The sequence below is a fragment of the Malaclemys terrapin genome, chromosome 4 (assembly GCF_027887155.1).
Source record: "Malaclemys terrapin pileata isolate rMalTer1 chromosome 4, rMalTer1.hap1, whole genome shotgun sequence".
Lineage (NCBI taxonomy): Eukaryota > Metazoa > Chordata > Testudines > Emydidae > Malaclemys > Malaclemys terrapin.
In genome coordinates this window covers 20856879-20880328 of record NC_071508.1, presented here as the reverse complement: position 1 = coordinate 20880328, position 23450 = coordinate 20856879, and the positions used below count along the sequence as shown (strand labels likewise).

General features: G+C 55.9%; 1 long non-coding RNA gene and 1 pseudogene across 1 annotated transcript; one reads left to right on the top strand and one right to left on the bottom strand.

Moving 5' to 3' along the window:
- Positions 1 to 215: 215 nt before the first annotated feature.
- On the bottom strand, positions 216 to 22586 carry LOC128835421 (serine/threonine-protein kinase pim-1-like; annotated as a pseudogene).
- LOC128835422 (uncharacterized) lies at positions 18451 to 20464 on the top strand. Its single transcript, XR_008444650.1, has 3 exons — positions 18451 to 18811; positions 19472 to 19528; positions 20378 to 20464. It is a non-coding gene; the product is annotated as an uncharacterized LOC128835422 (long non-coding RNA).
- Positions 22587 to 23450: the final 864 nt, after the last annotated feature.

Sequence of the window (23450 nt, the reverse complement as noted above, 5' to 3'; positions counted from 1 at the left end):
AGGGAGGGGGAGCAGCGGCGCGCAAATCAGCTGTTTCGTGTGCCGCGGTGGCTCGGGGTCTCCCCCTCCCTCCCAGGCTCTCAAACCTGGGAGGGAGTGGGAGATCCCAAGTGGCCGTGGTGCGGGGCGCCGCTTCTTCCCCTCCCTCCCTCCCTCCTAGGCTTGAGAGCCTGGGGAGAGGAGGCAGGGCTGGGGATTTGGGGAAGGGGCGGAGTTGAGGCAGGGCCGGGGGTGGGGTAATTAAAGAACCCAGCCGGGGAGGGCGGCCAAAATTGTTTTTGCTTTGGGCGGCAAAAATCCTAGAGCCGGCCCTGCCCAGAAGACATCAAAAAAGTCTACTGGCAAGACATCAAGTAAGGCAGGACCTAATGAGTTCAAGACCAGTCCACCTGGGATGGATGGTAACCTCCAGCCTCTCAGAAGATTCTCCAGTTAGCTGAGCTCTGGAATGAGAGATGAATGTTCCCATGTCACAGGCAGACAGTCACTGGTGAGAGTTTTCTCTTTTACACCCAACGGATGAGAGGAGCTGCTATTTGCCAGACTCCTGAATTAGACTGTGCAGGTGGATCTCTGCTGTTTTCTGTGGCAAGAGGACATCTTGCATCCAAGAATGATTTAGAAGATCTTCAAAGGATGGTCTGTCGGAGGGCCTCAAGGCCAGACACCATTTAATGAGGTGCTGGCACTCTGGGGAGAGAAAACAAGCAATTAATGAGACTGCACTGCTGAGTAATGTCTGTGAAGCCTACAAGCCTCCCTATTTTAGCATCTGCAAGTCTGCTTTGGGATCTGCCTTTCTTGCTTCACAGAACAGATTACCATGGCTGTGGCTAGGTGTGGTTTCCGAGTTACTCCCCTCACCCTAGTACGTGGGTGAACCAGCTCCCATCTTTGGAAGGAGACTCCGAAAATACACAAGGGAGCAAATTTGCAATGCAAGTCCATGAGGAGCCCATCCTCCCCTGCTACTCACACCCAGGCTAATAGCAAAAATCAACTTTCCCTTCCCAGTGAGATGATTAAACCTGAGAGCTACTCGGTTGGTTCAATATATTTTGTCATTTCCACTTTCTGTAAGACTGCTTCAGCAGCCAGCTGCAGTAGCCACATTAAAGACCCCAGCAAGTGGCAGGAGAGTGAAGTGCTGAAGTGAACTACCACAGTGAGCTCTGAAGCAGCTGTCTAAGGCAGAGAAGACAGCGGGGTCCCCAGCACTTTGCTGGGATTCAATAGCATTAAACATCTCATTGAGTTTAAGACAAGAAGGGACCACTGGATCACAGAATCATGCCTTGCACGTCTCACTGGTTGCATGAAATGATGGTAATGCACTTCTATGGCATCATATTATCGCTTTGTCAGTGTGGCATTCAGGCTAAGCAGTTGTTTGCCCAACTCTAACACAACAAAGTAGAGTGGCTCACCTGGAGAGACCCTCTGTCGGAAGTAGACCTGGCCCCTAACAATCTCCTCATCATGTTCAAAGGGGATATCCCCGCAGACCATGTCATACAGCAGGACCCCCAGAGACCAGACTGCTGCTGACCTGCCGTGATACCGGTGATAGCGGATCCATTCCGGGGGGCTGTACACTCTGGTCTCTGTAGAGAAGATTAGAGGATCCTGGTTAGCAGAAATATTTCATATTTTCTTCTAAGCAGAGGAAATCAGAGCAACCAGTTATTCATTATTTTTTTCAGGTGTTATCAAGGTGCTTTTTAAGAGACCGAGTTAGGAACTTCAGCCCAAAATTTAGGTTGCAATATCTTAATATTGTTTAAACTTTCAGCCCAGTTTGATTGGGATTTAATCCCCCAGTGGTTTTACCAATTGCAGTGTTGCGCTAGGGCATAGACTACAAGTGAAACAGAACCAAATGGAGTGCAAATAAACATGGTTTGCAGCTGCAATACAAGCCACAATAAGTAACAGGTTTCTTAAGGCCACTGTTATCCTGACTTTATCGCTGTCAATATTAGGGTTACCATATTTCAGCAAGAAAAAAAGAGGACGGGAGGAGCCCCGCCCTAGCCCCGCCCCTGCCCCTCCCACTTCCCGCCCCCCCAAAACCCCCAACCCTCCCCCCATTCCTTGTCCCCTGACTGCCCCCTCCTGGGACCCCTGCCCCTAACTGCCCCCCAGGACTCCACTCCCTATCTAAGCCTCCCTGCCTCTTGTCCCCTGACTGCCCCAACCCTTATCCACACCCCCACCCCCAGACAGACCCCTGGGACTCCCACGCCCCATCCAACCACTCCCCACCCCCTGACAGCCCCCTCCCCAGAACTCCCAACCCATCTAAACCCCTCTGCTCCCTGTCCCCTGACTGCTCCGATCCATCTCCCCACCCCTGCCACCTGACAGCCCCCCCCAGAACTCCCAAACACTCCCCCCCTGCTCCTTGTCCCCTGACTGCCCCCTCCTGGGACCCCTGCTCCTAACTGCCCTCCAGAACCCCACCCCCTACCTAAGACTCCCTGTTCCTTGTCCCCTAACTGCCCCCTCCTAAGACCCCCCCCAACTGCCCCCCAGGACCCTACCCCCTACCTGCACCCTGAGTGCCCAAAACCTTCTCCACCCCCCCAAAAAGCCCCCCCCGTTTCTTGACTGCCACCTCCAGAACCTTCCTGCCCCCTGACCTCCTTACCCTGCTGCTCAGAACAGAGTGTTGAGCTCTGTGCAGCCGAGCCCCACACGTGGCTGAGCTCCCCAGCACAACAAAACCCGGTCCCTGGCCCTGCACAACAAAACCCGGTCTGGCCCTGCACAGTGCTGCCGGACTGGGCTGCAAGGGAGCTGCCGGCTCAGAATGCAGGGCGGATCCGGCTCCTCTACAGCTGCTCCTAAGTCCAGCCCGGGACTTCCCTGCAGCCCTCCCAGCTGCTCGCTCTGCTAATCCCGGACATTGTGAGTGCTTTACAAATTCCCCCCGGACGCTATTTTTAGCACAAAAAGGAGGACATGTCCGGGTAAATCCGGACGAATGGTAACCCTAGCAATATAACCATTTCTCACTGAGGTAAAGAGAGAGGCAGCTTGCAGATGCTTCAGTCCATGGTGACCCAGTGCAGACGGAGCATTTGGGGAGGGGCTGAGGCCTTGTCTATTGCACTACAAGGAACCCTGACAACCTTTAGTCCTTTCTACATAAAAGGGTTTCCTTGCTTAACCCAAAGAAGGACAGATACCTTGAAGAGTTTATTCCTTTTTTGGCACTGACGACTGTTGAGTCAGCCAGGTATAAAGCCAGCCTACTCCAAAACTGTGGACAAAGGTTTGTTGTGCAACATCAAGGGAGTTAGTACAATTGGGCGTGTGATAATTATGCTTGGAACTCAGATTCCACCCTGCTTCTGGCCTCCGCAGATGCTTACGCCCTTTGCCTTTGTTGTATTTGATCTCTTCCCTTCTGGCAGGAAGAGGAGACTGAGGTCAGAGCTCAGTCTGGTTCCTAGCCACGTGACTATTGTTTACAAACTTTGGGTTGTAAAAAATAACCTGATGTGCCACCAGGGGGCACCAGTAGCTTGGGAAGTTCCGCAGAAGAGAAGGTGCAAACCTGTCCCTTGTCATCAACTGTTAAATTAAAAACAAAAAATGCAGCCCGGCAGAAGCAAAACAAACCCTCAACAACAAACTGTGATTTTTTTTTTTTGAAACTCAACGGCCCTACCCTGAATATGCCTTCCCGGTCAGAAAGAATGTCTGCCGCCAGCAGCACAAGGCAGCTCTGGTTATTTGTCCCCCACACAGATCCCTGCACCCCTGCTCCAAGGTCAAACACTCCTCCCTGGGTCTGCAGCTCCCCCCTCCCCAAAGATTTGACTCAGGTGCCTTTGGGCAGCAGAGGAAAGGGAGCCAGCTGTAAGCAGATCTCCTGCAGATCCTATTTCACAACATTCATCCCGTGACAAAACACAACTTTCCAATGAAATGAATAATTTAGCGAGATGGCGGAGACAGCAGCTTCTCCTCTTGATCCACTCCCCACACTGGATGTCCATCCAGCCTCACAGAAAGAAACTGTACAAGAGCCCTCTTCTTTATCCTTGGGGCGGCGGGGGCAAAACATCCCCTCCCCCTGCATTCTAGCTGCTAGATTAGGTTAGGATCCAGCATCTAAGCAGCCATGGCTTCAGACAGGTTTAACTCAATCTTTCCCCATCTATGAGGTGAGGCAGATCCTGTTTGCACCACCCCAGGAGGATGGAATACCAGCCAGATCCCTCCTGAAATGCTACAAATACGATGGACCTAGAGAAAACCAAACCATTGGAACCAGAGTCCAACTCTCTCCTCTCATTGCTAACAGGGACTCCAAAGATTGATGCTGGTGAGTTCACACCCAATTTCTGCCCTGTGCCTCCCCCGCCCCCTGCGTGACATGGGCAGCTACCACCAGTGCCTGCGGTTAACACCCAACAAAAGGGCAAACACATTTGTGAAATGCTTTTTGGATACAAGGCAGGGAGGAAAACCCCAACGGTATCAAAGCTGCAGATCATACAACAGTATATTTAGCAAATGACAATGGCAGGGGGAGGAGGGAACAAAACATTCCCTGGCTGGGAAGTTACTGAACGCTTACAGGCAGGAACAACCCATTTCAGAGAGGAATTTCCCTGGCTTCCCTCCCTACGCAGATAAAATAGAAGGGGATGGAAATAGACACTCACCATCAAAATCAGTGTACACTGTGTCCTTGAGTAATGCCCCAGACCCAAAATCTATCAGTTCCCTGCTGTTCAGATCAATCAGGATGTTCTCGTCCTTGATATCCCAGTGCAATACCCCACAGCTATGACAGTGCCGAACCGCCTCCAGGACCTGGCGGAAAAAGCTGCAGGCCAGCTCCTCAGGGAGAGCACCCCACTCCGTGATGATGTCAAACAGGTCCTGCACAGGATCCGGTCACTCCAAAACCAAGACAAAGCTGTCCGGTCTCTCAAACCAGTCCAAGAGCCGAATGACCCCACGGAAGCCTGAGCCCACTTTCTTCAGGAGCAGGATTTCCATGGGCACTCTGCTCCCGCCAGGCTGCACAGAGAGAGAAAGGAGATCTCCATCAGAGGCAGGCAAATCGACCCACAAAGTCAAGAGCTACCTACGACACCGGCTGCAACCTTAACTACAGAGCCATGACCATGCAATGCAGAGCCACAGCAGATATTCCTGCCCTAGACACTTACCAGCTCTCCCCAGTCAGAAATCCAGTCCCGGGCTACGTGCTTGATGGCTACCTAGAACACAAACAGAACCAGACAGACAATCAGAATCAGGTCAGGCAACCCCAGAAAGAGGGGAGGCAAACAAGGGACCAATGGAAGGGATGCAAGATGGTGGTTATGCCAGGGCAAAGCAAAGGAGATGTAACTGGGTAAGGGACGCAAAGGTGGAGATCAATAGAGCAGCGTGCATGGGGAGCGGGCTGCAGGGGTGGGGGTGGGGGTCACTGTCCAGGCTCTACTCACCGGGGCGCCGTCCGACAGGCGGGTGCCTGAGTAGACAGCCACCACTGCCCAGCAGTGGGCCCACCTGGTACAGCTTCTCCAGGGGCTCCTTGTCCTTCCCTGCAGGCAGAGAGGCACAGACACCGGGATCAGAACCAGCTGTGTCCTCAAAAGACCCGGCCAACCCTCCAAACCACAGCAACTCCACATCCCTCCTCAGAACGACCTCCCTCCCCGAACTGAACCAGCCTCACATCCCTCCCCAGACCAAACTGGATCAGACCCCCCAGCCCTCCTCAGACCGAACCCCCCAAACCGGACCAGACCCACATCCCTCCCCCGAACCGGACTCCTCTCTGAACCTACCCCTCTCGAACCAAACCCAATGCCCAGCAGGACGGGGCTCCTCCTGAACCGAACCCGGACCGCTCTGGGGCACCCCACTCCGGAGCCACCCCCTGCTGTCGATCCGAACCCAACCGGGCCTCACCTGGCTGTAGCTTGGCCGGGTGCAGCTCCCCGCCGGACCCAGAGCACAGGTGGGCCAGCGAGCTGATCTTGGAGAGCAGCATCCCCGCCCCATCCCCTTGCTCCAAGGCCGGGGCCGGGACCGGAACCGGCACTGCCCGAACCGAGCTGGGCGCCAGTGGCTCGGCTCTCAGCCCCGCCGGGTCGGAACCAAGGGGGTGGGGTCTGGGCTAGTGCGGGAGGGGCAGAGGCCGGGGGGAAGGGAGGGGACGCGAATGGGAGCAAGAGGGGGGAGGGGAGGGGGAAGGGGAGACTATGGCGCGGGGCGGGGGGATGGGGCCGAGACTGAGGGGGATGAAAGGGGGGGGAAGAGGGAGTCGAGAGGATTCCTTCAATACTCTCAAAAGTGCTGTGAAGACCTGAGAAGGAAGGTGTTCTAGGTGGGCAAAATACTATTATTTGTGTAAAAATTCAAGAAGAGAATGGGTCTGAGTCTAGATTTCCCTGCATCATGCGTGGTCACTTACACCAGGGCTAAGTGAGCAGAAAGTCAGTATAAACTGCTGGCAGGCTGCTTTGCTTGCATCGTTTGCCCACTGTGCGTGAGTCTGAATGATTTACACAAGGTGTAAGGTGAAGGAGAACGGCCCCCAGTCTTTCTCGTTAACATTCAAGTGAGGTGAGGAAGTGTCTTTTTTAAAGTTAGACAGAGATTCCTAGGACCAGATTTTCTAGGGCTCAGCAGACACGACTGGGTCAGATTTTCAGAAGAGCCAAGTACTGAGCACATGAAAATCTGGCTCTTACTTTCGGTGCCTAAACGGGACATGCTAACACCAGAGGGCAGTACAATTCTACAGCTGATAAGAAGCCAGGCCACCTACACCACCCTGCGTTATACACCTTACAGAGCCTCTCTTTTCTCCTGAACCAGCCACCCCCTAGGTGCCAGCAGGAGCCTCCCAGCTGGAAGTGGGCCAAAGACAAAGGCCAACTTTCGATTCTGAACAAGACTGAAAGTGAAGGGACAAGACTCAGTTCTCCCTCCTGTGCCCAGCCAAGCAGGGGAAGGAACTTAAAGCCAAGTGAAAGTTGAAAGTTAATTTTGTAGCTCCCAGCTGCAGCGAGATCAGCCCCTCCAAGGCAGGGGCAAAGTGGGGGGCACGTGTGCTGTCTCTTGAGTCCTATTAGAACAGAAAGGTTCAGAGTTTCATACTTCCATAGCCTTTAAAGTCAGAGGGGACCATTAGATTACTCAGTCCAGTGGTTCTCAAACTTTTGGACCGGTGACCCCTTTCAGATAGCAAGTCTCTGAATGTGACCCCCCTTATAAATTAAAAACACATTTTATATATATTTAACACCATTCTAAATGCTGGAGGCGAAGCAGGGTTTGGGATGGAGGCTGACAGCTCGCGACCCCCCATGTAATAACCTCGCGACCTCCTGAGGGGTCCCGACCCCCAGTTGAGAACTCCTGACCTAGTCTGACCTCCTCTATATCATGAGTTCACAACTTTTTTCTTTCTGAGGCCCCCACAACATGCTATAAAAACTCCTTGGCCCACCTGTGCCACAGAGGTACAAAAATAAAAAAACAGATTTTTTTTTTCTTTTTTTTTTTTTACTTACTTGGTGTGAAACGCGTTGCTGGTGCTGACCCACAGGCTGGGTGGCCCGCTGAGGTGAGTAAAAGGGCGGAGGTAGCGCTCCCTCCCCCGAGTCCCGCCGCCTGGGGCAGATCCCCTTGAAACCTGCTCACAGCTACCCAGGGGGCTGCAGATCCCTAGTTGGGAATCACTGCCCAGAGAATTGCAGTTACTCTTGTACTGAGTCCAATAACTTGTGTTTGGCTAAAGCATGTCTTCCAGAAGGCACCCAGGCCTGATTGGACAACATCAAGAGATGGAAAATCCACCCCGTCCCTTGGCCGTTGGTGCCAATTGTTACCAGATGTGCCCATGACTTTGGGGTATGCTCATTTATTCGGGTTACTCCTCTGGGGAAGGGGGTTCTGTAATCCTGTCAATGTACTGCTTGTGTCACTTGTGTTTACATATGGAGCTCTACTTCTCCCTTCTGCAAGTCCCCTCCCAATGGAGCTATCTGGCAGGACCTAGGGTCCCTAGGGCTGGGTTACTTCCACTAGGGTTACCATACGTCCGGATTTTCCCGGACATGTCCGGCTTTTGGGGGTTCAAATCCCCGTCCGGGGGGAAATCCCCCAAAGCCGGGCATGTCCGGGAAAATCGGGAGGGAGGGAGGGCTCGGCCGGGGCCTCTTTGGCCGGGGCCGGTGCGGGGCCGGGGTCGCGGGGCCGGGGGCATGGTGCTGGGCCGGGCGCGGTGCCGGTCTGGGGTAGCGGGGGGGGGTGGGCCGGTCCGGGGTAGCGGGGGGGGGGGTGCGCCGGGCCGCGGGCCGGTCCGGGGTAGCGGGGGGGGAGGTGCGCCGGGCCGCGGGCCGGTCTGGGGTAGCAGGGGGGGGTGCGCCGGGCCGCGGAGCCGCGGGCCGGTCCGGGGTAGCGGGGGGGGGGGGGGGGGTGCGCCGGGCCGCGGGCCGGTCCGGGGTAGCGGGGGGGGGTGCGCTGGGCCGCGGGGTCGCAAAGCTGGGAGCCGGTCCGGGATAGCTGGGGAGTGCGCTGGGCCGCCGGGGGCCGGCAGTGCTGGGCGGGCCGGGGGTGGTCGGCCGGGGCCGGCACCCCAGGGCCCGAGCCGACCCAGGCTGGAGCCGCCGGGGGGCCAGCCTGGGCCGCGCCTCCTCCCCCCACACTCCCCCTTACCTGCTTCAGGCTTCCCGCGAATTAAATGTTCGCGGGAAGCAGGGGAGGGGGCGGAGACTTTGGGGAGGGGGCGGAGTTGGGGTGGGGCGTGGACGGGGCTGGGGGCGGGGGCGGGCCCCCGTGGAGTGTCCTCCATTTGGAGGCACAAAATATGGTAACCCTACTTCCACCCCAGAACTGGATGAACACCCACACACCCACACTTACATTAACAGAGCAAGTCTGAGTGGACCGGGTCAATCAGCACTGTCAAGCTGACCCCTTATATGTCTCTGGACTCACTGGGCTGGAGGAAGCAGCACTTTCAAGCTCTCTCTCCTTATATGCCCCTGGGCTCCATGGGCTGGGTCAAGCAGCACTTTCAAGCTGTTACCCTTATGCGGCCCAAATTCAGTACGTCCCTATCCCCACTCCCCCAACACAATTGTACTGGCAGTAACCTACTCGATGAGCAAACCCTACAGTATTTTGGGTGCTGCAGGGATCTTTAGAGTAGGTAAAAGAAGCGTTGCTGTAGAGTGAATGGGGGAAGCTAAAAACACAAACGAGTAAAGTTCAGCAAGAGAGAGAGAAGCAACCACCTTAACCATAGAAGTTATTTATTGAATAATAGTGATAACTACACAAGGAGAGCTAAACCAACATAACATACAGGATTAAAGGCTAATACCTAAGGTAGACAGGAAAACAGAGAGAGAGAGAGAGAGAAAGAAGGGGGTCTCACCGCTCCCTGAAGCTTGAACTGGTCGGGGTTCCCAGATGATGGTGGTAGCTGAGGGTCCTGAGGGCAAGAGGCAGGCAGAGTCCCCAGTACCATCAGTGAGGAGATGGAGTTCCAGTGGAACTGATGCATAGTTTGGATCTAAGCATCAGAACCCTGACTAGAGGGTGAGTAGTGATTTTTCTAGAGAAAATACAATGGTTTAAGGGAGAACACTAGATTTGTTTATAGGTAAGCTGATGACTCAAGGGGTTTCTTTAGACTAGACAATAGGAGCTGATCACTCTTCGCTATGGGTGGTGTTTTCTTCCAGGGAGTTCACAATACAACATTCTTAACAGTCACCAGGTTTGGAATTTCTTCCCCTTTGTTCCCAGACAAACGTTTGGAGATTGGGGTAGCTCCCTCCATGGGCAAGTCATTACCCCCAACAGACACAGTCCTAAGAACACTTCCTTCCTGGGTTTTAGCTGGGTCCAGAACCACATCTGGCACAACTGACAAATCCTCAGTCAGCATAAACTCAGAGGTACTTTCTGCCTGCTCCACAGACAGAACACTAAAGCCATTTTCTTCCCCAGCAGTTAAACTGCTTTTCTGACTAGACAAACAGTTTGAACTTCCCTCCCCATTGTCACAGACCACATGGCTTTTTACAGACAAACACTGGGAGATTGGGGTGGCTTTCTTAACAGGCAAATTGCCACTCCCAAGAGACAAACCATGGGAGACAGTTTCTCCCTCATACCCGTTGAGCTGAACCTGCTTAGTGGTGGGTCTCCCTTCGGAGATCCTATTCGCTAGCAATTTGGCTAACATCCCTGGGTTCCCCACTGTAGCCCTCACAGTGGGTCTCCTCAATACGTCGCACTGTCTTTCATGAGTCAGGCTGGATACTGCACCCTGGTTCCCCAAGAACACAGAAGTGTCTGGTATCACAATGGTTAATCACCCGCATTGTAACAAATGCGTGCCTTATTTCTAACGTCCCTCGTTCCTAATGGGACAGGTCCTGATTCCTGACGGGGCTCACAGGCACTAGCAGCAATCATCATCGTGATGTCTTACATAGAGGTCAGCCTGAGTCACTGCCCCCCGCCTCCAAAACCCCAACATCTGGCAGTCGGCATCTCACTTTCATAAATGGCCCCTCTCTTTATAATGGGCTGGAAAAGACTTAAGATCAAAACTAGGGTTACCATTCGTCCGGATTTACCCGGACATGTCCTCCTTTTTGTGTTAAAAATAGCGTCCGGGGGGGGAATTTGTAAATCACTCAAAATGTCTGGGATTTCCCCCCAGGCAGAGCGAGGCGCGGCTGGGAGGGCTGCAGGAAAGTCAGCCTCTCGCATGGGGCTCTGGCAGCCAGAGCCCTTCCTCCGCAGCTTGCCGGGCTGGACTCCGGAGCAGCTGTAGAGCTCCACCTCCCCGCCCCCCGCCCATTCTGAGCCGGCCGGCCTGCCGGGCCGTTTGCATCGGGCCTCGGCAGCTCCTCCTCCCCGGCAGCCCAGCGCCCCGCTCCGGCAGCACTGTGCAGGGGCAGGGACCGGGTTGTGTGTTGCGCTGGGGAGCGCAGCCACGTGTCCGGCTCCGCACAGAGCCCAACACCCTGTTCTGAGCGGCGGGGTAAGGGGGCCAGGGGGCAGGAGAAGGGGCAGGGAGGTTCTGGAGGGGACAGTCAAGAGACGGGGGAGGGGTCGGGAATTCGGGGGGGGGCTTTTTGGGGGGGTGGAGAAGGTTTTGGGCACTCAGGGTGCAGGTAGGGGGTAGGGTCCTGGGGGGCAGTTGGGGGGGGTCTTAGGAGGGGGCAGTTAGGGGACAAGGAACAGGGAGGCTTAGGTAGGGGGTGGGGTTCTGGAGGGCAGTTAGGAGCAGGGGTCCCAGGAGGGGGCAGTCAGGGGACAAGGAGCGGAGGGGTGGGGGCTTGGGAGTTCTGGGGGGGAGCTGTCAGGGTGCAGGGGTGGGGAGAGGGATCGGAGCAGAGGGGTTTAGATGGGTCGGGAGTTCTGGGGCGCGGCTGTCAGGGGGTGGAGAGTGGTTGGATGGGGCGTGGGAGTTCCAGGGGTCTGTCTGGGGGTGGGGGTGTGGATAAGGGTTGGGGCAGTCAGGGGACAAGAGGCAGGGAGGCTTAGGTAGGGGGTGGAGTCCTGGGGGGCAGTTAGGGGCAGGGGTCCCAGGAGGGGGCAGTCAGGGGACAAGGAACGGGGGGAGGGTTGGGGGTTCTGAGGGGGGCGGGAAGTGGGAGGGGCAGGGGCGGGGCTAGGGCGGGGCTCCTCCCGTCCTCTTTTTTGCTTGCTGAAATATGGTAACCCAAACGCATCCCCCCCTCCAAAGATTAGGTTGATCAAAATCTGCAACCAGCTTTTGCAGCTGGAGCTCAGCTTTCTCTTCCATCTGGTTAGCAAACTCCCAATGCACCGTAACACAAATCATGTCACCGAGAGACAACACAGCTTTGCTCCGGTAGCAGAGGCGCTCATAGCCCTTGGCAAACCACGAATGCACTAAACCTCACAACTTCACAATCAGCAGGAGGTCAGATCAATATCACTAGTCCTGGTTTGCAGAGGGGGAAACTCTGGCACAGCGAGTCCAAAGGTCAATGTTTTCTAAAGCGGCGAACGATTTGGGGCACCTCCAGTTATGGGACACCTTGGTGCCTGATTTTCAGAAGCATGAAGTGCCTATAAGTGCAGCAGAAGCCAATGGGGGCTGTGAATGCTCAGCATTTCTGCAAATCAGGCCTACTTACTGTGGCCCGGGGAACTGAGCCACCCTGAATCTGTGGACATGCTTGAAAATCTGGTCTAAGTGCTCAGGGTCTGCCCCAACTCCCACTGAAGTCTGTGGAAAGATTCCTTTCCATGTCAGCGGTCACTGGATTGGGTCCTTCGCAATCCATCTGTTCCATCCAGGCCTCAGGATAAGGAGATAGAGAAAATTCCCTCTCCCTGGGAATTTTACCTCTGGCTTCTTCACAGATTGGCCCCACAGGCTTTGTTCCTTGGGGAAGCTGTTTGGGAATAAGCAACAGAGGGTCCTGTGGCAGAAGTACTGGTAGCATAAGCTTTCGTGGGTAAGAACCTCACTTCTTCAGATGCAAGTGAGGTTCTTACCCACGAAAGCTTATGCTCCCAGTACTTCTGTTAGTCTCAAAGGTGCCACAGGACCCTCTGTTGCTTTTTACAGATTCAGACTAACACGGCTACCCCTCTGATGTTTGGGAATGACTCAGATGAAATCAGCCCTAGTTACAAGACATTCCCCTCCTCCCTGATGGGCTAAGCCAGCATCCCAATTACTGCTCCCCAAAGGAAGGTGGTGCCCAGGTTTTAACCCCCTACTTGCCATCTCGCAGTGGGGGGGGAGAGGAAAAGTTTGACTTTAAGGTTTTATTCTGCCCAAATCCTGGTTTTCCCATGAAAGGTGAAACGCACCCCAGGGCAGAGGGCCCACATAGGGCTAGACCAGCAAATGAACGCAGGGACAGATAGTCAAGGACTCAGCACCTGCAACTGGGACATGGTTTTCCAAAAAGCTCATTCAGGCACCCAAGTAAGGGTCAGATTTCAGCAGTGCCCAGTCCCCAGTCCCGAGTGAGCAAACATGTCGGAAAGTCCTGCCCTTAAGGCCTGTTTTGAGGACTTAAGTAGTGCCAAGGCCTCGGGCGAATGGCACTCTAAAATGATAGCTATGGAGTCCCGCTAGCATGTGCCAATGACGCACATAGAGAAAGGCATGAGCCTAGCAGGACAAATATAGGGCAATACACAGACTGAGGGAGGGGATGAACTTGCTGCCTGAGGGGACTGAGTATTCACTCAATAAATAGTCAGCAAGCTGAGGAAAGGCACCAATCAGCAAAGGGAGCCAGGATCCAGCTGTCGGAGGCCAGCTCCCTGTTCCTGTGTGACATGAGTTTGGTGGGACTCAGCCCAACTCCCAGAAGCCAGGTATTCACCTCACACAAGCATCACAATCAGCAGCGACTCAAGCTGCCTGATCAGCAGCCTCAGCGGAGAAGGCAAGGCCCTATTGAGACTAAATCCCCCCATCAGGCCCTCCACAGCTGAGTCTCATTGACAGAGTAGGATGGGAGGAAGCTGGCCACAGGCCGAAGCAGAGCAGGAGGGACGGGAGGAAGCCCCCATTAAAAGAACCAGAAGTCCTAGAGATGACTCCAGCTCTCAGCTCGAAAGCCTCACAGAACCCTGAGGGCGTTCGTCTCCAGCCCAGGTCTGTCACTAGTAAGCACAGAGCAGGGAGGGAATACTACAAAGTTTATGGTAATACTGGTTCTGGGGGTAACCATGGTAGGGAGTGATGGGATGGAATAAAAAGCGTGCGAGCGGTTAGGGAGCTCCCACTGGGGTCAGGTATTTACGGCTGGGGGTGGGGTTTGTAAGGGCCAACGGAGCAGTATTTAGGGGAACTGGTGCTGCTCACCCAGTGTGGCAGGGACGGGGTATGCTAGGCCCGATTGTGCTTTCAGTGCCGCCGGTATAAACCTACAGGTGAAGAGGGGCTCTGGCCTACATGCTATGTAAGGAGAGAAGGCTCCGGCACAGCGCGACGCCAGCGAAGTCAAGAGTTACTCCGGGTTCACGCTGGCCCAGGGTTTGCATTGAGAAGGATTCTGAGACGAAGCTGACGAGACATGGTCCGGGAGCTAAAGGAGCGCAGGTGCGAGTGAGCGCACGTCCGCTCATGATTATTAGTTATTATTGGTACTGTGGGCGGGGGCGCACCCAGGGAGCAGGGCCCCCCTGTGCTAGGCGCTGTACAAACACAGTTCCAAAGACTGTTTACTGCTGAGGGCTCCAGCATAAAATGAGAGAGAGCCAAGACCGTGTAACACTGAGGCTTTATTCACCCCTCTACCCCGACATGTACTGGCCTCTCTCATCAAGCACTTCCTGCCAGTAGAGTTCCCAGATATGAACCTCTCCACACTGTCATGCTCTGATGCCTCCGACTGGGAAGCTGTCTAGCGCAACACTCTCAGATGCACTGGTACTTATGTGCCCATGAACGCCTCAGGAAGCCGTTGACTGGGCTGGAACAAAGCGTTATCAGGCCGTCTTATGTTGGATCAGTGCCGGAGTGGTGTGGGTGCTTCAAGGAGCTCATCTCTCCTGTGATAGTAGGGTTACCACCCGCCCGGGTTTCCCCGGACATGTCCGTCTTTCTTAGCTTTACATGGCCGTCCGGGGGGATTTCTAATAAGGTAGAAATGTCCGGAATTTCCCCCTTCCCCTCATGCAGAGTGCGGCGCGGCTGATTGGACAGCTGTGCCTGATTGAAAGCCGCTCGCAGCCACTGGGGCCTCTAGCAGCCAGAGTCCCTCCCTCTCCCCCGCTCCCTCCCCCCCGCACAGCAGCGCCTTATCTGTTTGTCTGCACATGGAGCCCGCGGCTCCCCCTCGGCCTGGTGCGGGGGCAGGCAGGGGACAGGGAACGGGGGGGTTAGATCGGTCGGGGGTTCTGGGGGGGCTGTCAGGAGAAGGGGGTGTAGAGAGCGGTTGGGGCAGGCAGGGGACAGGGAACGGGGGGGTTAGATCGGTCGGGGGTTCTGGGGGGGCTGTCAGGAGAAGGGGGTGTAGAGAGCGGTTGGGGCAGGCAGGGGACAGGGAACGGGGGGGTTAGATCGGTCGGGGGTTCTGGGGGGCTGTCAGGAGAAGGGGTGTAGAGAGCGGTTGGGGCAGGCAGGAGACAGGGAACGGGGGGGTTAGATCGGTCGGGGGTTCTGGGGGGGCTGTCAGGAGAAGGGGGTGTAGAGAGCGGTTGGGGCAGGCAGGGGACAGGGAACGGGGGGGTTAGATCGGTCGGGGGTTCTGGGGGGGCTGTCAGGAGAAGGGGGTGTAGAGAGCGGTTGGGGCAGGCAGGGGACAGGGAACGGGGGGGTTAGATCGGTCGGGGGTTCTGGGGGGGCTGTCAGGAGAAGGGGTGTAGAGAGCGGTTGGGGCAGGCAGGGGACAGGGAACGGGGGGGTTAGATCGGTCGGGGGTTCTGGGGGGGCTGTCAGGAGAAGGGGTGTAGAGAGCGGTTGGGGCAGGCAGGGGACAGGGAACGGGGGGGTTAGATCGGTCGGGGGTTCTGGGGGGGCTGTCAGGACAAGGGGGTGTAGAGAGCGGTTGGGGCAGGCAGGGGACAGGGAACAGGGGGGTTAGATCGGTCGGGGGTTCTGGGGGGGCTGTCAGGAGAAGGGGGTGTAGAGAGCGGTTGGGGCAGGCAGGGGACAGGGAACGGGGGGGTTAGATCGGTCGGGGGTTCTGGGGGGGCTGTCAGGACAAGGGGGTGTAGAGAGCGGTTGGGGCAGGCAGGGGACAGGGAATGGGGGGGTTAGATTGGTCGGGGGTTCTGGGGGGGCTGTCAGGAGAAGGGGTGTAGAGAGCGGTTGGGGCAGGCAGGTGACAGGGAACGGGGGGGTTAGATCGGTCGGGGGTTCTGGGGGGCTGTCAGGAGAAGGGGGTGTAGAGAGTGGTTGGGGCAGGCAGGGGACAGGGAACGGGGGGGGTTAGATCGGTCGGGGGTTCTGGGGGGGCTGTCAGGAGAAGGGGGTGTAGAGAGCGGTTGGGGCAGGCAGGGGACAGGGAACGGGGGGGTTAGATCGGACGGGGGTTCTGGGGGGGCTGTCAGGAGAAGGGGGTGTAGAGAGCGGTTGGGGCAGGCAGGGGACAGGGAACGGGGGGGGTTAGATCGGTCGGGGGTTCTGGGGGGGCTGTCAGGAGAAGGGGGTGTAGAGAGCGGTTGGGGCAGGCAGGGGACAGGGAACGGGGGGGGTTAGATCGGTCGGGGGTTCTGGGGGGGCTGTCAGGAGAAGGGGGTGTAGAGAGCGGTTGGGGCAGGCAGGGGACAGGGAACGGGGGGGTTAGATCGGTCGGGGGTTCTGGGGGGGCTGTCAGGAGAAGGGGTGTAGAGAGCGGTTGGGGCAGGCAGGGGACAGGGAACGGGGGGGGTTAGATCGGTCGGGGGTTCTGGGGGGGCTGTCAGGAGAAGGGTGTGTAGAGAGCGGTTGGGGCAGGCTGGGGACAGGGAACGGGGGGGGTTAGATCGGTCGGGGGTTCTGGGGGGGCTGTCAGGAGAAGGGGTGTAGAGAGCGGTTGGGGCAGGCAGGGGACAGGGAACGGGGGGGGTTAGATCGGTCGGGGGTTCTGGGGGGGCTGTCAGGAGAAGGGGTGTAGAGAGCGGTTGGGGCAGGCAGGGGACAGGGAACGGGGGGGTTAGATCGGTCGGGGGTTCTGGGGGGGCTGTCAGGAGAAGGGGTGTAGAGAGCGGTTGGGGCAGGCAGGGGACAGGGAACGGGGGGGTTAGATCGGTCGGGGGTTCTGGGGGGGCTGTCAGGAGAAGGGGTGTAGAGAGCGGTTGGGGCAGGCAGGGGACAGGGAACGGGGGGGTTAGATCGGTCGGGGGTTCTGGGGGGGCTGTCAGGACAAGGGGGTGTAGAGAGCGGTTGGGGCAGGCAGGGGACAGGGAACGGGGGGGTTAGATCGGTCGGGGGTTCTGGGGGGGCTGTCAGGAGAAGGGTGTGTAGAGAGCGGTTGGGGCAGGCAGGGGACAGGGAACGGGGGGGTTAGATCGGACGGGGGTTCTGGGGGGGCTGTCAGGAGAAGGGGGTGTAGAGAGCGGTTGGGGCAGGCAAGGGACAGGGAACGGGGGGGGTTAGATCGGTCGGGGGTTCTGGGGGGGCTGTCAGGAGAAGGGGGTGTAGAGAGCGGTTGGGGCAGGCAGGGGACGGGGAACGGGGGGGTTAGATCGGTCGGGGGTTCTGGGGGGGCTGTCAGGAGAAGGGGGTGTAGAGAGCGGTTGGGGCAGGCAGGGGACGGGGAACGGGGGGGTTAGATCGGTCGGGGGTTCTGGGGGGGCTGTCAGGAGAAGGGGTGTAGAGAGCGGTTGGGGCAGGCAGTGGACAGGGAACGGGGGGGTTAGATCGGTCGGGGGTTCGGGGGGGCTGTCAGGAGAAGGGGTGTAGAGAGCGGTTGGGGCAGGCAGGGGACAGGGAACGGGGGGGTTAGATCGGTCGGGGGTTCTGGGTGGGCTGTCAGGAGAAGGGGTGTAGAGAGCGGTTGGGGCAGGCAGGGAACGGGGGGGTTAGATTGTTCGGGGGTCCTGGGGGGACTATCAGGAGAAGGGTGTGTAGAGAGCGGTTGGGGCAGGCAGGGGACAGGGAACGGGGGGGTTAGATTGGTCGAGGGTCCTGTGGGGGCTGTCAGGAGAAGGGGGTGTAGAGAGCGTTTGGGGCAGGCAAGGGACAGGGAACGGGGGGGTTAGATTGGTCGGGAGTTCTGGGTGGGCTGTCAGGAGAAGGGGGTGTAGAGAGCAGTTGGGGCAGGCAGGGGACAGGGAACGGGGGGGTTAGATTGGTCGGGAGTTCTGGGTGGGCTGTCAGGAGAAGGGGGTGTAGAGAGCGGTTGGGGCAGGCAGGGAACAGGGGGGTTAGATTGGTCGGGGGTCCTGTGGGGGCTGTCAGGACAACGGGGTGTAGAGAGCGGTTGGGGCAGGCAAGGGACAGGGAACGGGGGGGTTAGATTGGTCGGGAGTCCTGGCGGGGCTGTCAGGAGAAGGGGGTGTAGAGAGCGGTTGGGGCAGGCAAGGGACAGGGAACGGGGGGTTTAGATTGGTCTGGGGTCCTGGAGGGGCTGTCAGGACAAGGGGGTGTAGAGAGCGGTTGGGGCAGGCAAGGGACAGGGAACGGGGGGGTTAGATTGGTCGGGGGTTCTGGGGGGTGCATAACTTGAGCAGGTGCATAACTTTTGGATTCTTTTAAGGGAGGAAGCCAAACAGAGTCACGCCCCATCCTAAAGTGTAGGATCTAGGGCTGGCAGTAATGCGTCCCTGCCCGATGTGGGGTCGGAAATCTCTTTATTGCCCGAACAGGCCAAGGAAGCACTACTGATTTCTTGGCCATGGAAACAAGTCCTCTCCCAGGCCCTTGTCCTAGGTGCTGGTCTCCAGCATGGGGAAGCAGTCACCTTTTGCTTGCTCTAGGCAGGTGGATAGTTTGGTTTCTGCCAATATCGGGGCCAGGTGCCTTCTGTTTGGCCATAGTTTCTAACTGTTAGATTAGCCCACTGCTACCTTCTGGTTTTTGTTTGTTTGTTTGCATCTTCCTCTGAAGCATCTGGCACTGGCCGCTGTTGGAGAAAGGCTCCTGGACTAGATGGAGCTTGGTTTTGATTGCATCTGGCAATTCCTATGTTCCCTTTGTTTATAGGTTCCTGGTGAGCTGAGGAGTTATTCCTTTAGCAAAGCAGGGTCCCAAGGGGAAGAGCACACGGTCTCTCAGCCATTAGGTCAGTGGCATTGTAGCTAGGCATTACTTCCAGACGGTGCAAAGATATCGCAGCCGATCCATCCACCAGGTCTCCTCCCTTTTCTCTCTCGGAAGGAGGTAAGTTAGCCCTGACCTGCTCACTGAGTCTAACCTTTGAGAGGCTGGAAATGCCTCCTGTTGGTGGACATGAAAGATGGAGATGAAATATAAAGGGCTACTTCCAGATGTCCCCATTCAAACAAACTTCTCTTGACACTGATGGGAGTTTGCTTGACTAAAACTCCAGGCTTTGGCCCTTTGAGTTCAGAGGAATTGCTGGCATTCATAGCCTAGAAATCTGGCCAGAGCACCACAATGGGAGCTGCTGAGCATTAAGCTAACTTGGTCAACCTGGTCCAGATTGCAGGCCCTGTTGGGCTCTTGTGAATCTGGCCCTGAGCTCTTTGGAAAACGTGGTCTGTGGATTTCCAGGAGAGCTGTGGGCGCTCAGCCCCCCTGAGGAGTCAGCCTGCAGGCTTGGCATTGCACCTTTTCTTCTAATTTATTTTATTTTGCAATGTTTTTTTTAAAAACAAAGTTCTGTGTCAGTACAGAGCTGGCTCAAGGGGCCTGCAATCTAGAGCTGAGTGGTTACATTGCAGCAAATAATTGATTCAACATATATTTGGTGATTTTAATGAAATAATAATAATAAAGACCTCACTCTAATCTAGCACTTTTCATCTGTAGTTCTCCAAGTGCTTGACAAAGCACAGTATCATTATCCCCATTTTACAGGTGGGGAAACTGAGGCACTGAGAGGGACGACGTGACTTGCCCAAGATCACCCAGCAGGTCAGTGGTAGAGGTGGGAATAGAACCCAAATCTCCTAAGTGCTCTATCCACCAGGTCGCACTGAGGACGCCAACAGCTGTGAGACTGCTAGACTCTGTGTTATTGAGATTAAAATAATAAGGAGGCTGATCCAAGGGTTTAGGCACCCTAATGTCATTAATTATTCGGTAAACACAATTAAATTTAATCTCACCACCATTAAAATCAGTTCCACGGGAACTCGAGCAATCAACCACCTGTCCCCTTCACTGTTTCTAAAAGGGGACTAGGGTGGCCCCCCCTTTAAAGCTGGCAGGTCTCTCAATTCAGGAGCTCTGGAGCATGGCCTGTCATTGATTAAGGGGGCTGGGAGCCCTTCTCTGCACTCGAGTGTTGGGGGAGGTGGACCGTGGTGAAGAGCACATAGGATCATGGGGGACAGAACCAAGTTTTGGTTTAGCAGGAATCTTGGTGAGATAGGGTTACAGAGTGTGTGTGTGTGAGAGAGAGAGAAAGCGAAAGGGTACAGTGTGTGTGTGTGTGTGTGTGTGTGTGTGTGTGTGTGTGTGTGTGTGTGAGATGGGGTTACTGTGGGTGTGCACGTGTGTGCGTGAGTGCGAGATGGGGTTAGTGTGTGTGTGCCTGTGTGAGAGAGAGAGAGATGGGGTTACAGTGTGTGCGCATGTGTGTGTGAGTGTGAGATGGGGGTTACAGTGTGTGTATCTGTGTGTGTGTCTGAGAGAGAGATGGGGTTACAGAGTGTGTGTGTGTGCACACTGATCAACTCTCCTCTTTAGACGTTCCACATGATGACCCTCCCCTCCCACCCCCGCCCCACGATGTTTTAACCTGATCCTTTTCTTTTCCAGCACAGGCTTGAGTTCACTGCACTTAATCCCTAACACAAGCCCCGCCAACGTCTCTCCTAGCTTGCCTTTCTGCCTTTCTACTCTGCGACGCTCCTTCGGTTTCCTTGGCCAGCGACGTTGCCTGTGGAGAAAACACGATGACCCGGTGGGGTTCTGTGGCATGACCCTCAAGGCCGGGGCCACTGTAGCTGCTGTCTACATGATCCTAGTGACCAACATCTACCTGATCTTTGAGGTTGGCCACTTGGAACGAGCAATGACGGACATGGCACAAATCAAGCCCTTCAACTTAACCAAAGTGGGGAAGATGCTAACGTATTGCTACTATACAGCCATCACGCTGGCTGTCATGACCTACCCGGTGTGTGTCTTCCTCATCTACTCAGCCCAGAAGCGGCTCTACATGGGCATGTTCGCCTATGTCGCATGGATCATCTTCTATGACCTGGCTAACTGCCTAATCGTGGCCCTGGCTTACCAGGTCTCCAAAGAAGCCTGGTTTTCCCTCAGCCCCCTGGAGTGGTTTGGGCTGGCCATCAGGATCCCCATGGATTGTTTCTGGCTCTCCTTCATTGTCAAATATGCCCTACTGGTTATTGAAAGCAAAGGGCAAGGAGGGCTGAACGCGTCAGAACTGCCCAGGTTTAGGTTGGGCTCCACTGCTAGGAAAGGCGTGTGAGGGGAGGTATTGGAGCAGTACGTTGGGCCCCATTTTCACGTGTTTCCTACTGATGGAGATGAGAGACCATTACCTGTGTAATCTCCTTCCTCTGTTGTGTAATTCAGTGTTTCTCTTGCTGTTGCTGCATTTTCCAGGCTCTAAGTTCAAGTCCTGAATAAATACCCCAAAAGCCAATCATTTATATTTGTGTTTTAGGTTTTTCCCCTGGCTTTTATTATGCATCAGGAAGCCACAGGGCATGGGAGTCAGCAGAACTGGGTCTATCTACAGTTCTGCTACCGAGTCACCAAATGACCTTGAGCGAGTCATGTCATCTCCCCCTACCTCAGTTTTCTCATCCGTAAAATGGAGAGAAAGATCTTGTTGTATAGTATATATGTAAGGCACTGGAAGCTCGAGGGATGAAAAGCCTGACATAAGGCCAGATTTTGAAAGACATTTAGGCATTGCGATGCTCAGTGTTGAAACACCTAACTGATTTAGGAGCCTAGCACTCATTTTCAAAAGGGATTTAGGTGCTTGGGACAGCTGTAAGTTATGATCAGGGTATCGTAAGAACCCTGTAGCAGATGCTGCTGAGAGGATGCATTCAAGTAGACCATGCTGCATATCTTTGGCATCCAGCCTAACTAAATCATTGCATGGTTGCCATGTAAGAGTAAACAAATACCTGCCCTAGACACTTACCAGCTCTCCCCAGTCGGAAATCCGGTCCCGGGCCACGTGCTTGATGGCTACCTAGAACATAAACAGAACCAGACAGACAATCAGAATCAGGTCAGGCAACCCCAGAAAGAGGGGAGGCAAACAAGGGACCAATGGAAGGGATGCAAGATGGTGGTTATGCCAGGGCACAGCAAAGGAGATGTAACTGAGTAAGGGACGCAAAGGTGGAGATCAATAGAGCAGCATGCATGGGGAGCGGGCTGCAGGGGTAAGGGTGGGGGTCACTGTCCAGGCTCTACTCACCGGGGCACCGTCCGACAGGCGGGTGCCCGAGTAGACACAACCAAAGCCACCACTGCCCAACAGTGGGCACACCTGGTACAGCTTCTCCAGGGGCTCCTTGTCCTTCCCTGCAGGCAGAGAGGCACAGACACTGGGATCAGAACCAGCCGTGTCCTCAAAAGACCCGTCCAACCCACCAAACCACAGCAACCCCACATCCCTCCTCAGAACGACCTCCCTCCCCGAACTGAACCAGCCTCACATCCCTCTCAGACCAAACTGGATCAGACCCCCCAGCCCTCCTCAGACCGAACCCCCCAAACCAGACCAGACCCACATCCCTCCCCCGAACCGGACTCCTCTCTGAACCTACCCCTCTCGAACCAAACCCAATGCCCAGCAGGACGGGGCTCCTCCTGAACCGAACCCGGACCGCTCTGGGGCACCCCACTCCGGAGCCACCCCCTGCTGTCGATCCGAACCCAACCGGGCCTCACCTGGCTGTAGCTTGGCCGGGTGCAGCTCCCCGCCGGACCCAGAGCACAGGTGGGCCAGCGAGTTGATCTTGGAGAGCAGCATCCCCGCCCCATCCCCTTGCTCCATGGCCGGGACCGGAACCGGAACCGGCACCGCCCGAACCGAACCGGGCGCCAGTGGCTCGGCTCGCAGCCCCGCCGGGTCGGAACCAAGGGGGTGGGGTCCGGGCTAGTACAGGGGGGTGGAGGCCGGGGGGAAGGGAGGGGACGCGAATGGGAGCAAGAGGGGGAAGGGGTCGGGGGAAGGGGAGAATAAAGGCGCGGGCCAGGGGGATGGGGCAGAGACTGAGGGGGATGAAAAGGGGGGGAAGAGGGAGTCGAGAGGATTCCTTCAATACTCTCAAAAGTGCTGTGAAGACCTGAGAAGGAAGGTGTTCTAGGTGAGCAAAATACTATTATTTGTGTAAAAATTCAAGAAGAGAATGGGTCTGAGTCTAGATTTCCCTGCATCATGCGTGGTCACTTACACCAGGGCTAAGTGAGCAGAAAGTCAGTATAAACTGCTGGCAGGCTGCTTTGCTTGCATCGTTTGCCCACTGTGCGTGAGTCTGAATGATTTACACAAGGTGTAAGGTGAAGGAGAATGGCCTCCAGTCTTTCTCGTTAACATTCAAGTGAGGTGAGGAAGTGTCTTTTTTAAAGTTAGACAGAGATTCCTAGGACCAGATTTTCTAGGGCTCAGCAGACACGACTGGGTCAGATTTTCAGAAGAGCCAAGCACTGAGCACATGAAAATCTGGCTCTTACTTTCGGTGCCTAAACGGGACATGCTAACACCAGAGGGCAGTACAATTCTACAGCTGATAAGAAGCCAGGCCACCTACACCACCCTGCGTTATACACCTTACAGAGCCTCTCTTTTCTCAATGTGTGACTGCCCAGCCATGGGCTGCCCCAGCCCAGACTA